General features: G+C 50.6%; 1 long non-coding RNA gene and 1 pseudogene across 1 annotated transcript; both read left to right on the forward strand.

Moving 5' to 3' along the window:
- The first annotated feature begins 11 nt into the window (after positions 1 to 11).
- Positions 12 to 4,850, forward strand: LOC118982975 (uncharacterized). The gene is made up of 3 exons (XR_005065622.1): positions 12 to 264; positions 1,873 to 2,140; positions 3,927 to 4,850. It is a non-coding gene; the product is annotated as an uncharacterized LOC118982975 (long non-coding RNA).
- Positions 4,851 to 7,253: 2,403 nt separating this feature from the next.
- Positions 7,254 to 12,612, forward strand: LOC118983039 (thyrotropin-releasing hormone receptor-like; annotated as a pseudogene).
- The last annotated feature ends 582 nt before the right edge of the window (positions 12,613 to 13,194 follow it).

Here is a 13,194-nt window from a genome sequence, read left to right on the forward strand (position 1 = left end):
TTGCCCCGCCCCCCCATCCTCTTCCTTCCGGCCTCCGCGCCGCCGCCTCGCGCCTCTGCGGCTCCGCGCGGCGCGCCCCCACGAGCCCTTCACTGCGCAAGCGCGGCAAAAGGCCCCGCCGCGGGGCTTGATCTGAGTGAGTTACCTGCTTGCGGCAACACGACATTTGCGGGGAGGGCTTACGACGTCGCGTGGTCACGTGACGTGTCGAGTTACCGCCTCGCGGACTTGCTTTCGGATTGGAGAGGTTTACCCTTCGCAGAAGTGGAAAGTTTTGGTATGGGGTTTACAATTTTAAATGCTTCTGTGGGAGTAGAGAGCTCCCTTCTGGTAAACTCAAGCACCCAACAGGAAATTAATCATTTTTGAGATACCGGTTTCGTGAATTGAGTACGGGCCTGCTCTGCGGCTGGGCGCTGGTTCACTCAGGATACCTGCCCGGGTTGCAAGCCAGGTTCCCAGTTGGGGATGTGTGAGAGGCAACCAATCATGATTTTTCGAACATTGGTGTTTCTCTCCCTCTCTTTTTCGCTCCCTTCCCCTCTCTCTGGAAATAAATGAAAATAAAAATCTTTAAAAGTGAGATATTGGGTCCTGGCTAGACAGTTCAGTTGGTTAGAGCATTGTCCTGAGATGTCAAGGTTGTAGGTTCGATCCCCAGTCATGACTCAAATAACTGGAATAACATATGGATGGCTCTCTCTCTTACTTCCTCTTGCTCTCTGAAATAAATTTAAAAAATTAAAAGTAGAAAAGAGATACTGACTTTAAATATCAAAGTCTCAACATTTTAAACTATTTTCGTGGGACCAAATAGCTCCTGCTCTGTTAATCAGTTCAACATAAATTATTTTTGAAATACTGAGTTTGAACATAAAAACAAAAATTTTAACGGTCCTTGCTTTCTGAAAAGTAATCAGCTGGGAACTCTCCTACATTATTGGTAGAAATGTGAATTGGTTCAGCTACTGTGGAAACCAGTATGGAAATTCCCCCCAAAATTAAGATTAGAGCTGCTGTATGATTCAGCAATTCCAAATGTTGGACTTACCTAAGGAATTCAAAAACACTAATTTAAAAAGACATCTGCATTCCCATGTTCTTGCAACATTATTTACAGTAGCCAAGATATAGGAGAAACCTAAGTGTCTGTGGATAGATAAATGGATAAAAAACAAGTGGGATATGTATTTAGTGGAGTACTTATTCAGCCATAAAAAATGTGAAATCCTGCCACTTTCGACAGCATGGATGGACTTTGAGGGTATTACGCTAAGTGAGTAAGTCAGAGAAAGACAAATACCATGTGATTTCACTCACATACAATGTAACAAAAACAAATACAGGCAGACAACCGAGGGGAAGGGGGCGTGGAGGGAGGGCGAAATAGATAAAGGGGTCGGTCAGTTATATGATAGCAAATGGGAACTAGACTTTCGGTGGTAAGCAGGATTAGTATGTATAGATGTCAAATTATAGTTGACAGCGGAGTAAAGGATGCTAAGGTAGTAAAGGATGTAAAGGATCCTTGACAGCGGAGTAAAGGATGCAAGCAGCACCCCTCTAAGACTCAGTTTCCCTGCTCTGTAAAGTGGGGCTATTTACATCTTCTGCCTTCCTCTCTGGAGGGAATGAGGAGATGATATGGTGACAGTTACAAACTTGGTTTCTGGAGCTCTTTGCTCAGACGGTGAAAGAGGAAGGACAGTGGTGTGGGGGTGCAGAGATTCTCATGAACAAAGCCCCTCACTTTACTCCATTTCATAGTTGGGGGAATAGAAGGTGCAAAGTCGCAGAGCTTTGATTTCACCCCAGGTGGTTAGACCACAAAACCCAAGCCCTTTTTGACATAACGAATGATGCTCTCTCCAGATTATGTTACCCTGGCTGTGGCCGTCATGCAAGAGAAACAGAAACATCTGCTTTATCATGTGGGATCACTGTCACTAGCAGTCACTTTGACGCTGAAGGGCATATTCCCCAGCATTCTGAGAACGGACAGGCCTGCTACCACCCTGAAAAAGGCCACCTGGTCAGTTGAGAACAATGGCCCAAATTCACATCCCATGCCACGTAAAATAGCTGCTGCTGCTGAGCTGTGACAGACCATGGAACACTGAATCTGAATTTAAGAAGGACGGTGAGTTTCATTGGGCCACAATATGTTGGAGAACAATGTGGCATTAATGAACGCAGTAGACAGGTCCCAGGACCAGCAGCAGCAACAGCACCTGGGGATTTGTTAAAATGCATTCTCGGAGCCCTGGCTGGTGTAGCTCCGTGGATTGAGCGCAGGCCTGTGAGCCAGAGCATCACAGTTCGATTCCCAGTCAGGGCACATGCCTGGGTTGCAGGCCAGTTCCCAGCAGGGGACGTGCGAGAGGCAACCATACATTGATATTTCTCTCCCTCTCTCCTTTCCTTCCCCTCTAAATATAAATAAATAATAATAAAATATTTTTTAAAAAGCATTCTCAGGCCCACACCACAGCTACTGCATCAGAAGCTCTGCCAGTGGGGGCAGCGGGCTGCCAAATAAAAGGGCCCAGGCTCTGCTTCTCCATGGACTGGTGCCTTTCTTGTGCACGGGCACCAGGAGACATAAACAAGGATATTTGTAGAAGATCTTTCCCTTGTAGAAAGAGAAAAAACCTAAAATGACCAAAATGTTTATAGGTGATTATAATAATGTACAATATTGTGATTGTTAATAATTGCAATACATGAATCTCAAATGTATATGTATATCTACAGATTGGTGAAGCTGTTTTTATGTCCACTGTGGGAAGTTGCTTCCAGAGAGGGTATTGACCTTGACCACTCCTGTGGAGAGCAATGGGGGTCCACAGTAGACTCTTGAGCAGGGGGGAGTGACATGAAGAAAGTGGCATGTTGGTGATTTTAAAGCCCCTATCTTACAGCTCCTACATTTGAATCACCGTGCACCTGTTGCTTTTCCTCTTGTTTTTTAGTGCTCTGGTCCCTTTTTATAGTATTCTTGCACTCTTTTTTTAGAGACAGAGAGGAGACGGGAAGGAGAAAGAGAGAAACATCAATGTATGTGTGAGAGAAACATTGACCAGTGCCCCCACCAGGGATCTACAGCCCCCGCATATGCCCTGACTGGGAATCAAACCGGTGTCCTTTCAATTCACAGACTGACGCTCAATCCACTGAGACACCCCAGTCAGGGCGACTTGTACGTTTTTGATGTTGGACATTGTGGATAAATTATCATGGGGTTGCTGGGATGGAGTTATGAACTCCCAAAGCGGGTGAGGCTTTCTTACAGGCAGATACCTGGGCCCTGGTTAGGACTTGCTTCTGGGCCTCATGAGAGCTGGTCTGTTTCCAAGAGTGTGGTCTTCCTGGGAAGCGTAACTTCTGCACCCTCACAGGACAGCCTGCGCTGTCTGTTTGGGCCCCACCTCTGCAGGTGCAATCTACAACCCGTTCTCCCCGTGCTACACAGGACTGCTGCGTGTGCGCTCAGCTCCTCACCTTCCAGGTGCTCTTTTCTGCTTGGGCACCTAAGCAGGGTTTCCTCTCAAGTCCCAGCTGTCTGCTCGGCTCAGCAGGCCCGTACTTGCTGCCTTTACACTAGTGAGGAGAGTCTGCAGGCTGCAGGGTGAACGGGGTATGTATCGTCTTCGCCGTTTCCCTTCCCTCAGGGGTCAGAGCCCCCATGTCCTGAGTTCGGCTGTCCTCCACGCGCCTGTGTGTCTTTATGTTGTCCAGCTTTTCTGTTGTCATGACGGGGGCCGGAAGTTCGATATAAGGGTCTGTCTGAAAGCAGCATTTTGTATATTTACTTTATTCATTTTTAGAGAGAGAGGAAGGGAGAGAGAAACATGGATTTGTTCCATGTATTTATGCACTCATTGGTTCATTCTTTTATTGGTTGATTCTTGTATGTGCCCCGACAGAGGACTGAAACCACAACCTTGGTGTATCCGCTATAACCAACTGAGCCACCGACCAGGGCCTGAAAGCAGCTTTTTAGAAAGGTGAGTCTGATGGACGAAACAGCTGGGAAGAGGGCACCAGAGGGCTCTCTCTTCTCTATGTTTGCCTGGGGGTGGGGGGGGCACCTGTGCTGTTTTGCTGAGGGATAAGGGTGGTGGTGTGGGGGTGGTAGCAGTAGATGGCAAGAGATGGAAAAAACCGCCATCCCCTGGGCACAGCAGAGCCTTCATGTGCCACTCTAGCCTGTGGAGACTCATCCTTCCCAGCTATTCCAGGTAGCCCCAGTGGGGAGCTGGGTGCTGTGTTTGGGGGGCCCTAGGGGCCACAGCCTGCCCCCCCTTTTCTCTTCCCATGGGCTCTTTCTCCTCTCCATCCATCTCTGTTTAGCCCGGTCCTGGAAATCACTTTCTGGGACCAAACTAATGAAAATACTACTGAGCCAGAACTCCTGCGCTGAAGTCCATCGACAGTCCATCCTGCACAGACATTTGCAACCAAGTCCTGTGCTGAAATATTACACAGCCATGGAAGTGGATGGACCATAGTCACGCTCAGAGGAAATGAATGTCTCAGCGTGATGATGGGAGTGGAATTAGCAGGACACAAGCAACTATCGGTGCACGTGGTCCTGGTTATAGAGAGCAGGCAGGATAAAGGATGCTATTTGCCATCATGAGCCTGGGAAGTGGCAACCTCCTTGGAGGAAGGGCAGGGGCTGGGAGGGCTGGGGTTTTGTTTACTCGTGTGCTCACTTGATTCATTCAACCATTAATTTATCCTTTTTTGTGTACCTTCTCTGTGATATTACACTTCACAATTAAAACGTAAGGAAAGAGAAAGACACTAGTGGTCATTGGACTTTCTGGGGGAGTAGGCTATTAAAACCTATATTCAGACAGTAACCAGAGGGGAAGGGGAGGGAGATAATGGGGGAGAGAAGGGAAAGGGTCTTCAAGGAACATGTATAGAGGACCCATGGAGAAAGCCAAAGACAGGTAGGATTGAGGGTGGGTGGGGGAGAGTGACGGTGGGAAAATGGAGACGACCGTATTCAAATAACAATTAAAAACGATAAAAGAATAACACCCATATTCAAGGGCACTGCTCCCAGATACTTGGTTTGGAGGCCCAGGCATCTGCTTTCTAACTGGGCCCTCCTGGGTTCTGAGGAGGAGCTCTGGCTCGGAATCTGTATTCTCAATGCCCGGGAAGAGCCAGGCACCTGGCTATAGAGGGGAAACAGCCTGGGATTCCTTCTTTCTGAGCCAGCTGAAAGGCCCCTTCTAGGTTTCTCCCTAAGAGAAGGGGTGCCAACCATGTCCCTCATGGGGTGCACAGCACTGAGCCCCAGACCCAGCAGGAAGGATCTGGGGCACCCTTGCCCCCCAGAGCCTCCAAAAGTGTGCCCCACTCCCGCTCTCCCGCCTGTGCCAGCCCCTCCTCCTTCTGAGCCTGTCTCCCTTCTGGCTCTTGCTATACAGGAGCTGCTCAGCAAGGTGTTCTTCTTTTCCTCCCAGATCACTGTGAAGGGCCCTGGGGTGGGGGGATTGGCAGCCTTCACACCAGGGTCACCTTCAGATTCCAGACAGCTGAGCATCGCTAATTAATTCCACCCTGGCCTCTCATGGAGAAGGGGACTTGTCCCTGCCCCTCACCAGCTCCCTAGGTCTCTGCTTCCTTCTGTCAGGCCAACTATCAGAGACTCAACCTGATGAATTCCTGGAGAACCCCACCCCAGGCCTGGGAGGGCAGGGCCCTGGGCTTTCTTCTCACAGGTCTCCCTGCTGGGCAGGTCGGATCAGCTGACGTGGGGTTGGTGCATTCAGCCATGCAGGGGGCAGGCGAGGGGCTGGAGGGCGTAGGGAGAAGTTGGCCAGCCCCTGTGTCCTTGCAAACGTCTGTGGCATTGCAGCCTGCGGGATGAGGAGCCTTCGTCCGTGGACAGACCCAGGTGCAGCGTTGGATTGGTTTCCCTCTCTGTCTCCCCTGGAAAAGGAGGAAGAAGGCATTGAGTTTCTTCACAGGGTAAGTTCTCGGTGCTTGCGAGTTTCTCCTGGGGACTGGGCTGGGAGGCAGTGGTCCCAGCGGCCCACCTGGTGGAATGTTCTGTGGCGAAAGACAAGTGGTCAGGAAGGAGGGGGCAAGGTGGGAGGGGTGTTCACTGAGGTGCTGAGGGAGCAGTGGGTGGCGCTTGCACATCTGGAGGGGCTGTTGTGAGAACTCTGATTAGGTCCTCCAGGCTGCCAGTTTTTTCAGCTGGCAGGGGTGTGAAACCTTTGGGGGTGGCAGTGGCACACTGGGACCCTGGGATGATCATCTCCTCACCTGAACAGAAAGGGAGGCTCATTTTCAGGAGGATGATGGGCCTGGGGCTTGTGTGAATCCATGTATGCAGCTGTGCAGGGGCCTGTGAATACAGGAGTGTGGTGTGTGTTCTGTGTAATTATGCATGTGGATGTGTGAGAGTGGATGACGTGTGTTTGTGTTTACAGCACATACGCCTGTGTTGTGGGGTGTGAGAGAGCTTCTGTTGTGTATTTACATATGCATGTGTATAGTTGGGTCCCTGGGTTTTGGCTATAGGGTGTGTGTAGGTGAGTGCAAGTGTGTCCATGAAGAACTATGTGTTGAGGTCTGATGTGTTCATATGTGCTGAGTAAGCTGTGAAGGGGAGTTTTGGATCATGAGTAATTTTGTATGTATGTGTGTGTGCATGTGTGTGTATTGGTGTACATGGGGGAGAATTAAGGGCTATGCGTGCAGCATGTGTTTGTGAACATGGTGTGGCCGTGTGTTGCATGTGCACGCACATGTGCATGCTTGGGTGTGTGTGCAGGTGTATGATGCATGTGTAGATCATGTCATGTGTGCAGATGTGCTGCCAGTATATTGTGTGTGCATGTGCACACAGGTGTGCTGCATGCACAGGTGTCGTGCACATGTGCGCGAGCACAGCATGTGTGTTGTGGGTGTGTTTCATGTATGCATTGTGTGTGTAGGTGTGTTATGCATATATGTTGTGTGTGTGCAGGTGCCTGGACAGCATCCTAGGGACCATCGTATCTCTCTTAGCCCTGCTCCAATTCTGTGCCCTGGTACCTACCCCGTGGGGGATCTGGAGGCTGTTGGCCCCTAGGGCTGGGCAAGAGTGGGTGGAGAACCTGGCCTGGCAACCAGCTCTGGGTGGTGGTCAGCCTCAGCTTTATCTGGACAGAGGGGCATCTGCCATTCACTCTAGGTCACTGTGGGGGTCAGCCTGGTTAGTGGGGAGGTGGAGCGGGGCTGCCATGGGCCAGGTCTGTACACACCCAGCTTCTCAAATCAACCTGGGGCTTTGAGGGGAGGTGACATGTGGCCCTTCAGGCCAATAACACTAACAAGATGAAAGGATAGAAGTGCGTGTGGTGTGCATGTGTGTCGTGTGACTATTATGTGTATCATGTCTATGCACTTGTGTTGTATGTGGCATATGCACCCTGTGTGATGTGTATTATATACGTGTACACGTGCCACACGGGTATGTTGTATGAAGGCGCTGTGTGGCACACATATGTATGCTGTGTACACAACACACAATGCACATACATGTGTGCAGCACACATCACCCACGGTGTGTGCATAGTATGTGTGTGATGTGTGCGCACACATGTGCTATACAGTGTGCTTTACATGTGTGTAGTATAAGTGTGTGCATGTGTGCATGTGTGTGTGTGTGTGTCCTGTGCCCTCACCTGTTTGCCCAAGTCCCAGCTTTGACTTCACTCATTGATCAGATGACTCTGGCTCTATCAGCTCATAACAAAGCTGCTTTTGCTGTCATCCCCAGAAGCATAAAAAGGGAGGGGACATCTCTGAACAACAACAGGTGGAAGGGGGTCTGGCTGACTCCAGGTCCCTTTCCAGAGTAAGACAGAGCAAGAGGCCACTGTGGCCAAGGCCTGGGGGGCTCCTGGGCAAGAGTTGGTCAACGGCTTCCAGCTGTGCTCCTGGGAAGCCAAGCCTGGGCACCCACAGAACTGTGGGAGATATTATCATCGTCACTGACAGATGGGGAAACTGAGGCTCACGGAGATTAAAACCTCAATATTAACATTAAATAATGGACACTGAACCTTCACCAGGCTCTCAGCCCAGAACTTTCCATGCCTCACTATTTCACAAAACTCACCAGGATCCTTTATTCTCCCCACGTCACAGATGAGCTTGTTCAGGCCTAGAGATGCTGTGTGACTTCCTAACGACAGAGGGCAGCTGACAGTGAGCGCTCGTGTTGTGCCAGCCAAGGGCTCGAAGTGCGTGTTGCCTGGTTCAATCTCTGCTCAGCCTTATGTGTCACGTGTGATTGTTATCTGTGGAAACTGAGCCTTGCAGAGAATGTGACTCACTAATCGTATTAACGGTAGAGACTAGAATGTGCATTCCCTCTTCTATTTTCTCACCTGGTTGAGCAGATAACTTCATAAGCCTGGGTCTCTGCATGTCCCTGGGGCCCAGCTCTCCGGGGCCCAATCAAGTACAGGATGCTCTCAGTCACCTGGTGCTCCTAGTGTGTGTGGTGGGCATCATGGGCAATGCCATGGTGGTCCTGGTGGTGCTGACCACATGGGACATGCATATGTCCACCAACTGCTACCTGGTCAGTTTGGCCCTGGCTGACCTTACCATGTTAGTGGCCACAGGGTTGCCAAACAACTCTGAAAGCCTGGCTGGGCAGTAGGTCTATGGGCATGTCAGCTACCTGGGCATCACCTAGTTGCAGTATCTGGGCATCAGTGTCTCCTCTTGCTCCATCCTGGCATTCACCATGGAGAAGAACGTGCTCTTAGCTTTCCTCCTGCATGCCATTTTCTTTACCACAAAGCAATATAGCCAGGACTTCCTGGCTGGGATCCTTGGTAAACTGAGGCTCAGCTGAGCAGAGAGGGGAGCTGGGGTGTAACCTGGAAGAACCAGGCATCAGGGGGCAAGCTTTAGGAAGTGTGGTTCTCATCTCGGCTCTGCTGCTAACTCTCTGGAGGACACCAAGCCCACTACTGTAGTCCTCTGGGCCTCAGTTCCCCATCTGGAAAGTGGGCATTTAGACTGGATGATCTCTTGGGTTTCTTCCAGTTCTGATTTAAGCACCCAAGAGGCATTCTAGCCTCATAGTTAACTGTGTGGACTCTGAAGGTTGCTGACCAGATTCAAAGCTAGCTCTTTCTCTTCCTGGATGCTAGGCCTTGGGCAAGTTGGCCCAGAGGTTAGGTGGCATGTCCAGGGCCACATAGTGTTAGGACATAACTGAGGCCTTCTGAGATCCAGATGTTGTCCTGGTCCTAGGTGTCTCTGGCTGTGTCCTTCTGAAGTCCAGTGGCCTCCATTTCCTTACTATGTGCATTGATCTGGTGGCCTGGGTGTTACAGGGTCGGGGGGCCCGGTCTAGGCTGTGAACAATGTCTGGCTGCCTCAATCAGTGACCTTTGGAAGTAGACAACAGAAAACCCACTGGGACTGGTGCAAGGTCAAAGCCCTTTGAAGGGAAGTGGGGTCCCTGGGCTGTAGCAGATGTGGCAGCAGCTGGTGGGCCTCAGGCACGAGGTCCTTGAGGGCAGTTCCCATTTCCCCTCCCCTCTTGAGACTGGCTCTCTTTGCTCTGCCAGTCTCCCTGGCTGCTTCAGGATGGCCACTTGGCTCCACAAATCTCCATGGCCTTCAGATTCTCCCACTGAAGGACCAGTTCAACCATCCAGTTTCCCCAGATGGAGAATTTGATTGGCTAAGCTGGGTTAGGTGTCCGACTTTGGTCCAATCACACATGGATGGGTGAGTCACGTGACCCTGCTGGCTCAAGGACAACTGGCTGTCCTCTGGGCACAGACTGTGTGCACAGTGGTCTGGGCCAAGTGGATCATCGCTGGTGCGCATGTCCATCTACCACCTGCTCTGGTTCTTCCTGGTGAACCTTAACATCAGTGGGAGCCATGGCCTCTAGTGCGGCTACAAGGTATCCTGTAGCCTCTACCTGTCCATCTACCTTCTGGACTTCACTGTCTTCTTTGTCATGCCCCTGCTGGTGACCACCATCCTCTGTGGGTTCATTGGGACAATCTTGTTCTGGAGCTCCCTGGCTCATCTGCCCCACCGCAGGGGCAATAAGGCCTGGCCAGAGGCAGGAACCGAGGAGGGACCACCTCATGGGTCAGGCCAGGGCATGATGGGCAGCTGCCCCAGGCCCAAAGGCTTCTCATCTTCCAGGAAGCAGGTAATCAAGGCCTCCCTGGGGTTGGGCGTGGCTGGTAGGTGGGTGAGGCTGGTGAGGGGTGGGAGGAATTAGCACCAGAGAGAGGTGGGGAGATACAGAAAGGTGTAAATGATGCAGAGAGAGGACATAAGCTCAACATTTGTTCATTCAACAATTGTCTACCAAGCACCTACTAAGTGCTATACATGGTTCTAGGTCTGGGACATGGGAGAACATGAGAAGATGGACATCCTGCCCTGTTGGGACTTATGGCAGGTAAAAACACACCATGGGCACCAAGAGCACACAAAAAAGAAAGGAAATAAAGAAAGACTCAAAGTGAGGAGGAGAGGGAGTTTAGGAGAGAGTTTGGGAAGGCTTCATTGAGAGGTGACAATGGGATAAAGATCTGAAATTGGCAAGAGAGCGCACTGAGCAGATATCCAGGCCAAGCATTCCAGGTGGGGAAAGAAGGCAGCACAAAGCCTGAGGCAGGAGGTGCCTGGCTCTGAGGATCGGCAAGGAGCAGAGATGAGGAGGGGTCCTGTGGGCTGGAAGCTCTTGGCTTTGACTAGAGGGAGCAGGGGCACATGTCTAGGGCATCCTGAGTGGAGGCACAGGATCTTTCTCAGGTTTCAGCAGGATCCCCACACGTTTGGAGGCTGAGACAGGAGTGTACAAGTTCCCATGTATAACTGTGATGGGGCACTCCGAGAGACTGAGGCAGGGAGAAAACTCAGGCAGAGAGGGTACCTGTGACTGGACAAAAGATGTGAGTTGACAGAGGAAGAGAGGGCTGGAGACAGGAGAGAGAGACAGACAGAGTGAGACAGACCAGGAGAAAGAGGGTGATTGAGAGAGAGAGAGGGAGGGAGGGGTTGAAACACATATATAGAGGGAGAGAGAAAGACAGGGAGAGACAGAGAGATGGGGAGGAGGAAGAGAAAAACACAGAGAGGGAGACAGAGACAGAGAACAGGGTCAGGTGCATTTGGAGCAGCAGAGGCCTGTGCTCACACTTGGGGGTGTAACACGGCCCCAGACACAAAGCTGTGGACACACAGAAAGTCAAAGTTCCTAGGGCAAAGAGAGTGATGATTTCATTCATGGGTGCCCCTCTTCCTCACTGGAATTTGTGAGGAGGCTGCTACTCCTCTGATGCTACAAGTGGAAAAGAGACGCTCAGAGAGGTTAGGTGTGCTGCCCAGGGTGCCCCAGCTAGGAAGCAGGGTGCAGTGGTCTAATATAGGCTCACCTGCTCCAGCACCCACACTCTCACCTGTTGGTTCTGCACCTTGGAGGAGGCAGCAGGGAGGCACCAGGACTGGGGCAGATGAGGCGATTCCTGGAGCTGCTTTCAGCTGGTCTAATTGGGAGCAGTACTTGTTGGCATTAATTGTTTGGTTTTCCAGAAGTACTGAGAATAGAGGACTCCTTTCCAATCCCACCATACACACAGCATCGCCTTCTTTGGGTGAAGATGCACCTTTGGTGGTGTTTCATTTCACTGGCCCCACGATCTCTTCCATTCCACGTTATTGTAAAGTATCCAATTTTCATCATCCATCACAATTTGTTTTAAAAACTGAATGTTTTCATTGTGTTTAAGCAGAGAATCGTGTGCAGAAATATGGTCAAGAAGTTGTTTTTTTTTCTCTGCCTAGCTAATGTAGAACCCAAACATCAAAGCGATTAGTATAACCAAGCTGGCGCAAATGATCATCAATGCTTCATTTGAATATTTTGCGTATGTCAGCTATCTCCCACATGGGATAACATTGACCGTTCTCAATTAATGTTTGGATTTGATCTCTGTCAACTTCAGTGGGTCTACCGGACCACGGAACACCATCCAGAGAGAAATCTCTAGCACAAAACTTCACAAACCACTTTTGACACATTTGATCAGTCACAGCACCTTCTCCACACATTGCACAAATCTTTTTGCATTTCAGTTGCGTTTTTACCTTTCTTGAAATAATAAAGCATAATATGCCAAAAATGTTGCTTGTTTTCTTCTATCTTCAATATTGAAAGGGCTACCAAAAATTCAGCAATTTTGGTGACTTTTTAAAAAATCCATGCTGTTTTGACATCTGTTACAATACAATGTAAGGGTTGAGATACAGTGTAGGGTTGAGAGGCTCAATCCCCAATACAGTGTAGGGTTGAGAGGCTGCAGGGGTGCACAGCCCGCCTTGCCAGCGGCAATGTGATTTGAGAGGCCTCCCCGAAGATTCGGCCTGCCTGGAGTGAGGTCCTAGGCCCTCAAACAGCTGTGTGCCTGCCCCAGCCGCAGGAGCCTTACTTCAGCACTGTCTGAGGGCTGTCCTGCCGCTGCCCGGCCCGTCTCCTTCATGCCCTCTGCCTTCATCCCTCCTTTCTGCTCAATCCTGCGGGTGTCTGTCCATCCACTGTGGCTGGCAGGGCCAAAAGAGGGGCAGGCGGCCCTGTTGCCAATGGTTCTTAGCTTTCGGTCTTCAGTGAGTTTCTCTGTGAAAAAGGACATTAGAGTCTCCTGGGTCAGGCCGTTGGAGTTCAAGGGTGGGCTCCATTTGGGTAGCTCTCTCACCTCTTCTGGAAGTAGGGGAGGTGAGAAATAGGAAGAAGAAGATGCTGGAAGAACCCCAGTCTTCATCAGTGTGAAAGTATGACCTTCCATCATTACTTGTGTTGTAAGCATTGTGTTATAAGGGGAAAGTCCTGGTGGGTATTAAAGGAACACGCTCCCAGTCTCTGGTAATATCCCTCCATCAGTCTAGCTGTGGACAGTGCCACCTGGCGCCATGTCGAAAGGGCACCAGCTTCCACTGGCTGACACCCAGAGACATGTCATGCTGCCCCCTCATCTGTGCAGAGGCCATTTCCACTTGGCCACTCATATGGGCTGGGGATGACCAGGCACGTAGGAGTCCTGCTTCCCCCCCCTTTGACTTCTGTCCCTGGGCCAGGATACCCACGCGGGGCTATCTCTGGGTTATACACGGAGTAGAGTGCTTGACTGAACC

Source organism: Sturnira hondurensis, unplaced genomic scaffold (assembly GCF_014824575.4).
Source record: "Sturnira hondurensis isolate 20B ecotype Veracruz unplaced genomic scaffold, ASM1482457v3 Scaffold0002597, whole genome shotgun sequence".
NCBI lineage: Eukaryota > Metazoa > Chordata > Mammalia > Chiroptera > Phyllostomidae > Sturnira > Sturnira hondurensis.